General features: G+C 47.0%; 1 protein-coding gene across 4 annotated transcripts in view; it reads left to right on the top strand.

Moving 5' to 3' along the window:
• The window catches only part of SGSM2 (small G protein signaling modulator 2), a 124,882-nt gene that overhangs the window by 25,636 nt on the left and 87,230 nt on the right, over nt 1–12,016 (top strand). The gene's annotated exons all lie outside the window — the stretch shown is intronic.

The raw sequence follows: 12,016 nt of genomic DNA, 5'->3' as shown, positions 1-12,016 counted from the left end.
TGTGTGCTAGTTTCTCCATCATTAAAATCGGGATAGCCACCTCCCCTTCATACGACTGCTGTGAAGACGGCCTGCTCGTTCAGCACTTTGAGAATACAAAAATGCTAGATGTGGGCTAAATATTGTTCGTAAGCAGCCTAGCTTTCTTAGAATAGGCTGTGAAGAGAGTTTAGTAGGTGCCTTGAAAAATGACCCTCTGGGTTTTGAGAGATTGGGATAGCTAGGGAGTTGTATCTGTACTAATAACCAGGACTCTTACAGCTTTGTCCTGGCTGATATTTTTGCACCTGTGAGATTTGGCTGTCCATTTTCCATCCATTTCCAGGGTGTTCAAATCTCCTGGGCAGCTTTGAAAATGTCACTCTTGGCCTTTTGTATATGTAACGCAGTTGTCCGCATCTAAAGGTGACACACAATAGTATGCGTCAAGCCACATGCTTCAGGTCACAGAGCTCTCTAATTGGAAGGGTGCATTGATTTCTCCATCTAAAGTTCCTCCTTCAGAAGACTCATTCCTCTTTGCATTGCTAACATCGATTCTCCCGGCAAAACTGACTAACTTAATGAATAGGTAGCCTGGGTTGGGTGACAACACTTTAATTACCACCTTTGACTGCTCTTTGCCATCTTGCACCGTCCCTCATGAACACAGCACACATGTACGTAATTAAAAATGGACCCGTGAAACCTAATCAAGGCTCCCACGGCGTAATTCTAGTACCTTCTCGTTTAGAGTTCCTCTGGGTCAAATTAAGCCTTGTCATAACTCTGTTGATTCTAGCTGTGTTATAACCAAGATGCATTTGACAGTTTGAAGGGACTTAACTTTTTACAAGAGGTGGTGGAAGGTGAGAGATTTCCCTTCAGAACTGTGCACGGTGAGGGTGTCAGCCTCCCTTTCCTGCGTTCCAGACCCAAACATAACGGCGTTGAGCTAGTTCCCGAAAACCAGAGAGAGATACTGACCATAGCTACAATTATCCGAGCTGAGTAAAGTGCTAGTCAACAAAGCGCTGTCAAGATTGGCAAGCAAGTTGAGATACTTAAAATTCTTTGACGCACTTGGGAGTATCAAAGTTCAGCTTCGAGGGGGGATCACCCTCTGCGATGCTCCCGCTGCAGCAAAGGCTCCGATTCAGCCACCTATATTCCCATTAAGAAGTACCTTCATCCCTGAGTAGTCCCACTGGCTTCACTGGCACTATTTGAGGAATAAGGTGCTATTCGGTATGAGTAAGGATGGCAGAGTCTCGCCCAAAATGCCTTTCCAAAGGGTGTGGTCTTTCAAGAATAGAAATCGTAAAAATCAGGTAGGGTTTTTGATGCCTACATCATCCATTTGGCTAAAGGATGTTTCAAATCTTCTTTGGCACATTTTGCTTTCCACGGCAGTGTTAGCCAAGTGCAGTATTATATACATGATGTATCTGTGCAGCTGGTCATGATTGAAGGCAGACACTTAGACACATGCTTAGTCCCACTGGAGATTCTTCCTCAAGAACATAAAAACGGCCATACTGGGTCAGGCCTATGCTCCATCTAGCCCAGTATCCTGTCCTCTGACGGTGGCCAATGCCAGATAATTCAGAGGGAATGAACAGAACAGGGCAGTTATGGAGTGATCCATCCATCGTCCAGTCCCAGCTTCTGGCAGTTAGAGGTTATGGGGCACCCAGAGCATCTTGGCTAATAGTTATTGATGGAATATCCTCCATGAACTTGTCCTCTATTCTTGAGACTTAAAGGCAAGAGTTTACAAGAAAAAAAATAGTTTAACATAATCAGGAAAACCCCTCAGTATAATGCCCATCTCACTCCTGTGGGTATGGATGGCAGGCTTCCCAAAGGCACCTGAGCAGAGCGGGAGAAAGCTGTAGTTAACCCCGTGCGTAACAAGGGCCAGGAAAAACTCCTGCCCCCTCAGCAGAGATGTCAAAGTTTGAATGAGTACTGAGAGAAAACTCCCCTCCCGCCTCTGGAGAGTGGTTGCTTCGGGTTTGGGTTGAGGCCCATGCCTGTGGCGATGGGGTGAAACTTACACTACTTGTGCTGGTGGATAAATAGCTTCTCAAAAGAGCTCAACTCCCGTTGAGAAGATGAGTTATGGAGTGATAAACTCCAGTTCCTTCATTCAGGTGGCTAAAATGGGTGCTGTTGGGTTTCGGGCCCTTTTGAATATCCAGCCCACACTTGCAAAAATCTGGCACTATTCACCAGTATTGGATACACCCTCTGCCCCAGACCCGCACCCCCCTACACTGACCACTCTTTGCTGGGAATTAAAACTTGTTTAAATTGCAAAGGAATGTCTGCCCATAAATCCTTGCCTCCCCTCTACTGATACTTTAAATACTCTTTGACGTACGATCAGCTTTAGCCGTGGGAGATACTCGCTAGCCTATGGAGAATATCCATCTAAATTCCTCTCTCGGATTTCATGGCACTCGGGTCCTGTGGCTAAAAATATCTAACCAAGTATTGAGAGTGGTGCAGAGGTTCAAATAGTGGAAGCTGAAGCTGGCTTTAAAAGCCGTGGGGTTGTTTGAAGAAATAACTATTGATGGCAGACCTTGAATGCAGAGTGCTAAGGATCACAATTTCTTTTCACTTCCAGCTTCATGTCTGGAAAGCAAGATTCTCATTCCCACTTTCACTTTTGTGCCTGCCCATTAACATATGAGAGAGGGTGATTCTCCTCTGCAAACATGGCTTCCTGGGGTGTCTATGGTTATTGTGGGCCAAGGATAAATTTGCTCAGGTTTCAGGTAACAGGTGTATACATTTCCAGACCTGCAGATGTAGCATGGGACTGATTTTTTTTCCCTCCCTCTCGAGGCACCTAAAGGGAGTTGAGTGCCCAATTTCCATTGGATTTCAGTGGAAATTGTACAATAAAATTCGACTAAAAATCCCAGCCGTAGAATCAGCAGGTCAAATCCGCTGTGAGGCGTTGTGAGGATTTATCAGTTGAGATTAAGTAAACAAAATGGCTTCAATCTCGTATTGGATTTAGGTAAACAGAGATGGTGGGAGCTTTGCAGCTCTGTGTGCATGGGCTCTCAGATGCCCCTCGCATATAGTGACTTCATTCATTTCAGTCACAGAGGGCCTACATTTCATACATTGATATTGAGGGTCCTCTTGCTTTTCTTGTTGAAAATGACTTCCGTTGGAAATTCTCTGCAATGGCAAATTCATGATTAAGTGATGAAAGCGACAGGAAGGAATCCCACAATGTCCGGCATGAATAATAGGTGTATCCCTCTAATTTGGGGTCTTTATCACACATTGTGTCCCCCGTTTAGGATGTAGCGATATGAGTGAACAGGAGACAGTGTGTGTGTTACATGTATTATTCCTCATAGTAACTGTATGCTTATACTATATTAATAGGAAGGATAGCCCAGTTGTTAGGGAACTAGCCTGGGACTTGGAAAACCCAAGTTCAAATCCCTGTTCTGCCACATGCTTCATAAGAATGGCCCTACTGGATCGTATCAAAGGTCTGTCTAGCCCCGTATCCTGTCCGTGGTCCGTGCCAGGTGCTCCACAGGGAATGAACAGAACAAGTGATCCATCCCCCGTTACTCATTCCCAGCTTCTGGGAAACAGAGGCGAGGGACACCATCCTGGCTAATAGCCATTGATGGACCTATCCTCCATGAACTTACCTAGTTCTTGTTGAACCCTGTTATGGTCTTGGCCTTCACAACCTCCTCTGGTAAGGAGTTCCACTGGTAGACTGTGCCTTGTGTGAAGAAATACTTTATTTGTTTTAAACCTGCTGCCTATTATTTAATCCTGCTGCCGATTCTCATTTGACCTTGGTCAAGTCACTTATTCTCTCAGTGCCTCAAGGGATAATAGTACTGCCCTACCTCCCAGGGGTGTTGTGAGGATAAATGCATTAAAGATTCTGAGGTGCTCAGATACTATAGTAATGGTGGCCAGATACGTACCTAAAGTCTTTATACCTGCCTCAGTATCAGAGCACCTTCCAGTAATGCATTAAGCCAGTGGTTCCCAAACTTTAACAACCTGTGAACCCCTTTCACTAAAATGTCAAGTCTCGCGAACCCCCCTCTTAAAAATGAATATTTCCAGGGATTTTCTACTTCACCTGAGTATAAATTATAAAAGCAGTGATCTTGGAAATATAAAATTTGTTTTTGTGACATGCTTATTACACACTATTTATTATTAATCATTACAGTATTTTTATTACGTTATGAAAACGGCAACACTCTTCCAAGATCTCACTTTTGTATCACTTTGAATAAGCCTGTTATAAGACAAGGCTCCTATGTTACATCAAGGAGTATCAGATGTAAAACAGCAGGAAGGTATTTAAGAAGCCAACTCAAAGAGTTCCTCCTACACAATCATTCAGGTCTTGAGCAGTCCAGGCAAACAACACACGTTACAACAAAGCTTAAACTTGTTCTTCATAATCATTTAAAAAACAATACTAGCTTCCTATTTAATTTTAAAAACAGCAAAAAATATCCACCTCCCTTTCCATTTCTTATAAGGAGTCTTGAAGTTGAAATCTCCTCAGTGTGATAGATACGGTTGCTTTGGTCTGCTCAGCTCTTGGAAGTCCAGGGCTCCGTGCTGCTGGCCCCGTGCTGCCCGGCGGGGTCCCTAGGGACAGCTCTGTCCGCCATTAGGGAATTTTTTCCGGAGAACCCCCTGTAACATTTCACAAACCCCCAGGGGCTGATGAACCCCAGTTTGGGAACCACTGCTTTAAGCCATGTGACTAACTTCTGTAAGGATACATTGATGCTGGGCCCCACATTCTTGTCTGTTTCCTGGATGGTTATTGAAAATCCGTATGGTATGTATATGATATAAAGTCGTCATTGGCTACATTTAATCCCCTGGGTGAGGGTTTAGTTGATATTTTGATCCCTGCGGGATCCCGGGAGCGGAGATGATTAAATCTGCTCAGTGCGCGCTGTTCTAAAGTTGTGGTTGGACTGAGCTGTCTTTTTAAAATCAGCCGGATCCTCTCGCTCACCGTCTCAGTGGAATGATCGCTGTGCGGTGTCTGCGATGGTGGGCTATTGACATAACTTGGTGCTGATGCTTCTTACGTTGGCTCATCTCCTTTTTGAGGTTTGAAGCTCGTGATGACTGGGTAGAGTAGTCTGGCCCTTCAGAAGATGCTTATGTCAAAAAGTTGGTCAGCTTGTCATGCGTGGCAGAGTATTTATTAAGGACTAAATTGTCCCGTTAGGCACAGACCTGAATAAGACACAGCTGACTCAGACACACTCTTCAGAAATTCCTCCCCAAGCTCCCCTTGTGCTGGGGGTTCGGGGAGAGAAATTCCTCCCATCAACACCCCAAAGCGCTGTGAATTGCTGTGTGATAACTCCAGTGTGGCTGGTGAGAGAGGAATGAATCTTTCCCCTGTCTCCACCCACCGACTACTTCCCTGCACTTGGCCAAGTTAGTAGGACCAAGCTAGCCCATACTACGTATTTTATGGACCTCTTTCTTCTTGTTGTTTGTGGTTGATGCACAGTAGCACCGTCTTTTGGAGGGGGTGGCTTTGCAGCTGTTGCTCTTTGAGGCTCTGCTTAGTGGGTGCCTGCATTTTTAAAAAAAAATTGTCTTTATTTTTTTAAATGGAGGCTCCATTAGACACTGTTTTAGTTCCTCATCTGTAAGACAGGATGAAAAATACTTCCCTTCTCCCCTTTGCCTTTCTTGTGAGCATAGATCCTGATCCTCCAAAGAGCACCACATTGGCTGACCTCTGCTGACTTCAGTGGGTGGTCTGCATTGTTTCACGTCCTAGTATCAGGGCCTTAGATTTTAAGTTTTCTGGGAGAGGGACTTTTTCTGCCTATGTACCCGTACAGCATCTCGCCAGTAGCGGTACTGCCAAGCCTAAGCATTTAAAAAAAACAGGAGCCAGGCCCGAACAATCATGAAATTTAGAAAAGGTAAAGTTGGGGTTGTTTTTTTTTGCGTTGGGGTTTATCTGGATCACGTTTATTTGCTTTTCTCCGCCGCCAGGAGGGCTAGAAATGTGCTTAATTTTTTTTAGAAATGATGAGCAAGTTTGTCACTGATTCCAGAAGCTGGAGTTTGAAGGTTAGCGCCAAACATCACGAAGGGCATGAAAAAATGGTGCAATATGGCTCTGATCTCGGCTGGAACATGAAAGGTTGTGTGCAGTCACCTCTCAACAGAGTGTTTAAAATAGAAAGGCGTATGGCCAGGGCTAAAGCCACGTGATATCAGTATGAAATACGCAAGCAGTCTCTCATTTTCCATCCCGACTGCACTGTATGCTACCCAGTTTGCACTCCTGCATTGCAAAGAAATATTAGCCAGTGTAATGTCTGCGTAAGGGGGAGAAAAGGCAGCTGTTAATAGGCGATAAATCCTTCATCTGAAATTAAGCATCGCTGTCAAAAATTCCTGTTGCCGTCCCCCATCCCCAGCTGGGCTCTTGTTCTCAGTGTGTGATATTGTGTCCGGACTAAGGAGTGAGTAACTCTTCATTAGCCAGCTTGCTGTTGCTAGGCAGTCTTGATTAGCCTAAGAAAGTATTCTGACTTGAAGCGGGGCTGCTGCTGCTCTGAATGTAAGAAGAGACGATAATTAACTCTGTACAGGGACTAGGGGAAGCTGGATGTTTTGATATCACCTTAGCTAATTGAAGAGAGAAACCACAGTGTTTCTGGCAGACTTGGCTAAGCAGTGCCTGGCTGGGCCCTTCTCTGTCTGTCTGTCTGTCTCTCTCTCTCTCTCTCTCTCTCCCCAGGAGATTTATTCTCCCTCTATTTAAAATTCAGCATGTGAGTAACTTGCCACAAGTCTTTTTATAAATATAGAATACTTGTGAATCATTTTACGCTCCTGCAAAGCTGGGCTTAGCAAGAGCCTCTCTAAAGGCGCCGTGATTGCTTTTTGGTCCCCGTTATGCACTGTGCTAATTGCAAGGCTGCTAGTCGTCCTAGATCTTGAGTGGCTACGAGAATGTGTGCTTCTCAGAGTTGGTAAGACAACTCCCACCTTTTCATGCTCTCTGTATGTGTATATGTATCGCCTCAATATATGTTCCATTCAATGCATCTGATGAAGTGGGCTGTAACCCACGAAAGCTTACGCTCAAATAAATTTGTTAGTCTCTAAGGTGCCTCAAGTACTCCTGTTCGTTCTCCTGTGTGTTACTAAAGGAAATGCTGTGATTCAGGACCAGGGACAGCTCCCCACGGCCAACATTTCAACCCAGTGATGGGGTTGCCTTCCCCTGGGTGCTATTCAGTAGGGAGCTATCCCATACCACTTGGAGGTGGCTGGTGGTGATTTTCTCTGTGATCTGACTAACAGGGAAAACCAGCGCTGACACAGGCACTGTTGTGGAAAAAGCTGGGCGTAGATGTATGTGTTTTCAAACCTATTTATAGCTCAGCGATGTCCCTTTTCCTTAAGCACATCGGATTTTCAGACCTCCAGTTACATGACTCAAAGCTTTGCTCTCCGAGAGCAGCACGCTTTGTACCGACACTGTAACGTGGCCTGAGGAGGAGCACAGCGGGACAGGGACAGTGTTTCTTAAAGGGACGCAAAAGCCACGCTAGCGAACTGCGAAGTGCTTCGGAGCTGCATTCGTGGGGAAGAAATGAATAATGGCAGCACGGGAGGGTTTGGTTGCATTTACTCCACCCACAGCTCTTTCCCTGGCAGGAGCTATTGCAGGATGTCGTGGCGGGGGAATGAGTCCGGCTGGAAAGTTTGAGTAGCATTTTTGCAGCTGAATTAAGAAAATCTCCCTAGGCTGAAAGCTCTGCGGGGAGATGTCTGTACAATGCCCAGCGTGGTGAGGCTTCAAAGCTAGCTCTCTGGTTGGTCCTGTAATCCAAATCCTATTAGGCAGAGAGATTTTTCTTGAGTGTTGTAGGCTTAAGTGTGTGGGGTTTTTTGGTAGTGTAGGTCCTAACCAGACCTCCGGAGTTGCTCTGCCTGTGCTGGAAGAAAATCTTATCTCCAGCCCTGCTTCATTTACACAATTGCAAAAATTATTATTACTTTTTTGCATAGTAATTTTGGAAAGAAAGGGAGTGTTCTGCATTCACTAGCAACGAATTCAAGACTGTCCGGATCAGTGTTAGTAGCATGGAGACCTTCAAGATGATCAGCCTGGATTTAAATACTCTCTTCCTGCCTTTAAATATTCCGTTTGTGGGTAGAACAGACCTTTACTCTTAGCAAATATATTCACTTAGTGGAGCAGAAGCTTCCATTCCATTGTCTGCCTTGTATAGATTTTATTCAGTTGTCTTATTCCTTCATCTGTTAGCTTTTAAAGCATCACACTGAGCCGATAAGATCTGGCTCGGTTAGCACGGAGACATGCAGTCCTTTAAGCTTGGTTTGTTTCTTATTGTGTTAGTTATTGGTGCTTGCTTCCTTCTGCAGCAAACGTGCTTTCACGTTGTGAGCTTGATTGGCGAAAACTGACCATGTCTGTCTCTTGATTTCTAAACCCAGTTTAACAGATTTGGAATCTGTGCTGGCAGCATCAGAGCAAGCTGAATCAATGGCTTATTACTGGGCTAAACGCCATCACATTTGATGCTGTTGCAGCCACTGTGTATATATAGAAAAAAGGGCTTGGATTTGCTTAATAACCAAGCTGGTGCCTTTAAATGATAATTACACACAGATTTATGGTATATACTGGGATTTATAGCCATAAACCGTGCGGACCTTACTCAGGCAGAAATCCCACTGGCTTCCCCAAGTCAGTCTGAGTAAAAGAGGAAAATGTTCCTTGGGATTTGGGCTGTAGGACAGGTTGTCACTGCGAGTAACTGAACATAATTACCACTGCCACACGTGAGCTATGTTATGGTAAAACTCCTTGTTACAGCAAAGTTAACGTGTTGGAGGAACGTCCCGCTGATTAGGAGCAGTGAGTGGTACCTGGGATGAAATTAGCTGTAAAACAGTTTCAATAAAACTACCTTAGGACCGGAGCTTGTTGCCTCTATTTGCCCTTTGCACCGAGTGAGGGGTTGTGAGATTAGCTCGATGTTTTAAAATTGCACCGGTGCTTCATGTGCCTATGTTAGAGCTACAAATGATGGCGACAGAGCCAGCCTGGTTCTGTTCCAAAGGACTCCAGCCAAGGGCCCGTCCCGCTGAACGCTTCCAGTGACCCACTGGAACTGAGCCTGCCCATCACCTCCCACTCCTGGTTGTTGAAAGGCTGGAAAACATCCTGGGCTGAAAGATATCGTTGCACCAAAATGGCCTCCAGCTCCCTCCCCTCCCCAGGGTTGAGACAGGGAACCAGGTGGATCTTGGTGGTTGTGATTGAAGTTTGGTACATTTAAAAGCTTAACTCAAAAGGAAACTCAAGAGAGGCAAACTCCCTGCAGAAGATATTTGTGAGAGTCCCTGATGACTCTAATTCACCATGTTCCCTCCTTGCCCCGAGCTCTAACCCACATGAGTTTTCAGGGCTTGTTGTCCGCCCCATCCTGCTTTTCAACCCCTGAGCTTCTTCCTTGCAAAGCCCCGTGATGCCCTGGTGCTTGGAAGAGACCCAGGGTAGAGAGGTTCACCAAGTGGGGAACCACAGGGAGAAAAGCCAGAAGCAGCTTGCACGGACGGCGCTTAGAGGGTGATCCTGCAGGATGCTAAGATCTCCCGACAGCCAGCAGCCTCAAGCGGGGGTGTGCAGTGCGCTCAGGAGCTCAGCAGCTGGAAGGACCAGGCTTTGCGGCTGCAAGCCCTGAAATCTCATAGATCTTGGCAGCGCAAGAGTGGAAATTCCCTGAGGATGCACCATTTCTAAACAGCCTCTCCGGTGTCTCAAGCACACCTATTAGATAAAAGCACTGTCGGACTGTACGCACGATGTGTCTTCCCCCACTTCTGCTCCTGCCGATAACAAGGTCGTGGAACCTTGAAACCAGATGTTTAGGCTTCCCCCACCCCTTGGTCTGTTGTGGGAGTGCTCTTAAGAGCTGGGCTGTGCGTGATGGTTTGCAGTTATAGGGTTGCCCGTACCTTCTGGGAAGATGAGGCTATTTAAAGCACGTTTGACGTTTTTGTTCTGGAGGAAAACCTCCCAGAGTAGATATTCTCGAATCCCACGTCAGTCCCAGTTTCTCGGGCTCTATGCGGCTGTCAGGCCTAAGGCGGGATGATGGACACGCGCACGCACACCCTGACCCAGGGCAACGCAGCCACTCTGGAGCGGCTGCTGTTCCTCTGCACCCCCTCATTGGTTGCCCTCTGTCATTAGACCCGCACAAGCAAAACTCCATCAACATCCTGCCCTAATGCCCTGCAGGCAGATTCAGAGTTGGCAGGGAACCCTCTACCCTGGCACCCGAGGTTCCTCTGTCCCCATCCCCGTGCAAGGGTGCCAGCACGCTACGTTCGACAGCCTGGAGGAGTCTCCAAGGACTCCTCTGCAGCTTAGCTGAATTGCACCCATAATTACACTGGCTGTCTCAAAAGCCCTCAGAAAATGAAACCAGGCAAGCTCCAGGGATCTTTATAGCATCCCTTGTGATGGGTGTTCCCTTAGGGGACTGGATCGGGGGATGTTTCCAGCCTGGGTTGGATGGAGCTGTTTCCCTAGTAACAGTAACTGGCATTGAGATCTAATCGCGTATGGACCGGGCCTCACTTCTTGAGCTGAACGTCTTCTCCATAGTGTGCGGAAAAGGCTCCCCTCCCACCCCCTCACTTTCACCTTCCTTTCTCCAGCTTTCAGAGAGTCACGAAGAACATTTTGTCATTCTCCTCAGAAAGACTCGCCCGCCCGGCCTGCCCATTTGCTAAACAAGGGACGGTGGAAGCGCTCCTGCCTCCCGCCCATCATTGTCTAATACAGATGCGCTCGGTTCGCAGTAATGAATAAGCAGGCGCGAGGCTCAGGCATATTTCACTGAGCCTCGCTCGTCCCTAGCCACCAGCAGCCTCGTTTCCACTCGGATGCCGGTTCCTTAGAACTGACAGGCTCGCAGGGAGGGAACCGGAGAATTGACAACTTGATGAAATTGCCTGCAAGCCAGAGTCTGCAGACGTCAAGGGAAATGCCTGGCGGACGAGTGTGAGGGCTGGATTCTCCGTTTGAGATAAGCGGCTGCCTCCGCAAAAGCCAAGGGCAGAGGAATGCAAAGGGAGGGTTCAGAGCAGAAGGGCTGGGAGTCGGGGGATCTGGGTTCTGTTCTTCCCCCTGGGGGCATGACACTTTGCTGCTTTGTGCCTCAGTTTCCCCATTTGTAACACGGTAACGATGTTGCTGTTCCTGCCTTACAGGAGTATTGTGAGGATTAGTTCGGGGATGCTATTGGGCGGTGGTGCTTCCCCCCAGCCGTGACTGCGTGTCCAAGTCATTCCTGCCTGGAACGCTAATACTTCACCCTTTTCCTAGCACCTTCCATCTGAAAGCGTCCAAGCACTTGGCAAACATCCGCTCAGTAAGTCTCAGAACCATCCTGTGAAGTGAGGAGTTTCCTTGTTTGACAGATGGGGAAACTAAAACACGGGTAGACAAAGTATCTGAGACTTTCAGGCCAGAAGGGAGCATCATGATCATCTAGTCTGACCCCCTGCACATCGCAGGCCCCAGAACCTCACCCAGCCACTCCTGTAATAGACCCCTTAACCTCTGGCTGAGTTACTGACATCCTCAAATCAGGATTTAAAGACTTGAAGTTACAGAGAATCCACCACAGACTCTCGTTTCAGCCTGCAAGTGACCCGTGATCCGTGCTGCACAGGAAGGCGAAAACCCCACAGCGTCTCCACCAATCACATTGACTACAAGGGAAAATTCCTTCCTGACCCCAAATATGTTCATCAGTTAGACCCTGAGCATGTGGGACCCACCAGCCAGACACCTGGCTCACCCTAGAAGCCTGGGCCAGAGCCAAAAACCCTTCAGTGCCTCTGATTCCCCTAAACACTCATTGTCCGACTTGTGTATTTAGACTCCAAGCACCTTGGAACTTTGCTGTCTTAGGCACCG

This window comes from Mauremys mutica, chromosome 19 (genome assembly GCF_020497125.1).
Source record: "Mauremys mutica isolate MM-2020 ecotype Southern chromosome 19, ASM2049712v1, whole genome shotgun sequence".
In the NCBI taxonomy this organism is placed as follows: domain Eukaryota; kingdom Metazoa; phylum Chordata; order Testudines; family Geoemydidae; genus Mauremys; species Mauremys mutica.
The sequence above is the reverse complement of the archived record's forward strand: the minus strand, read 5'-3'. Positions and strand labels throughout refer to the sequence as shown.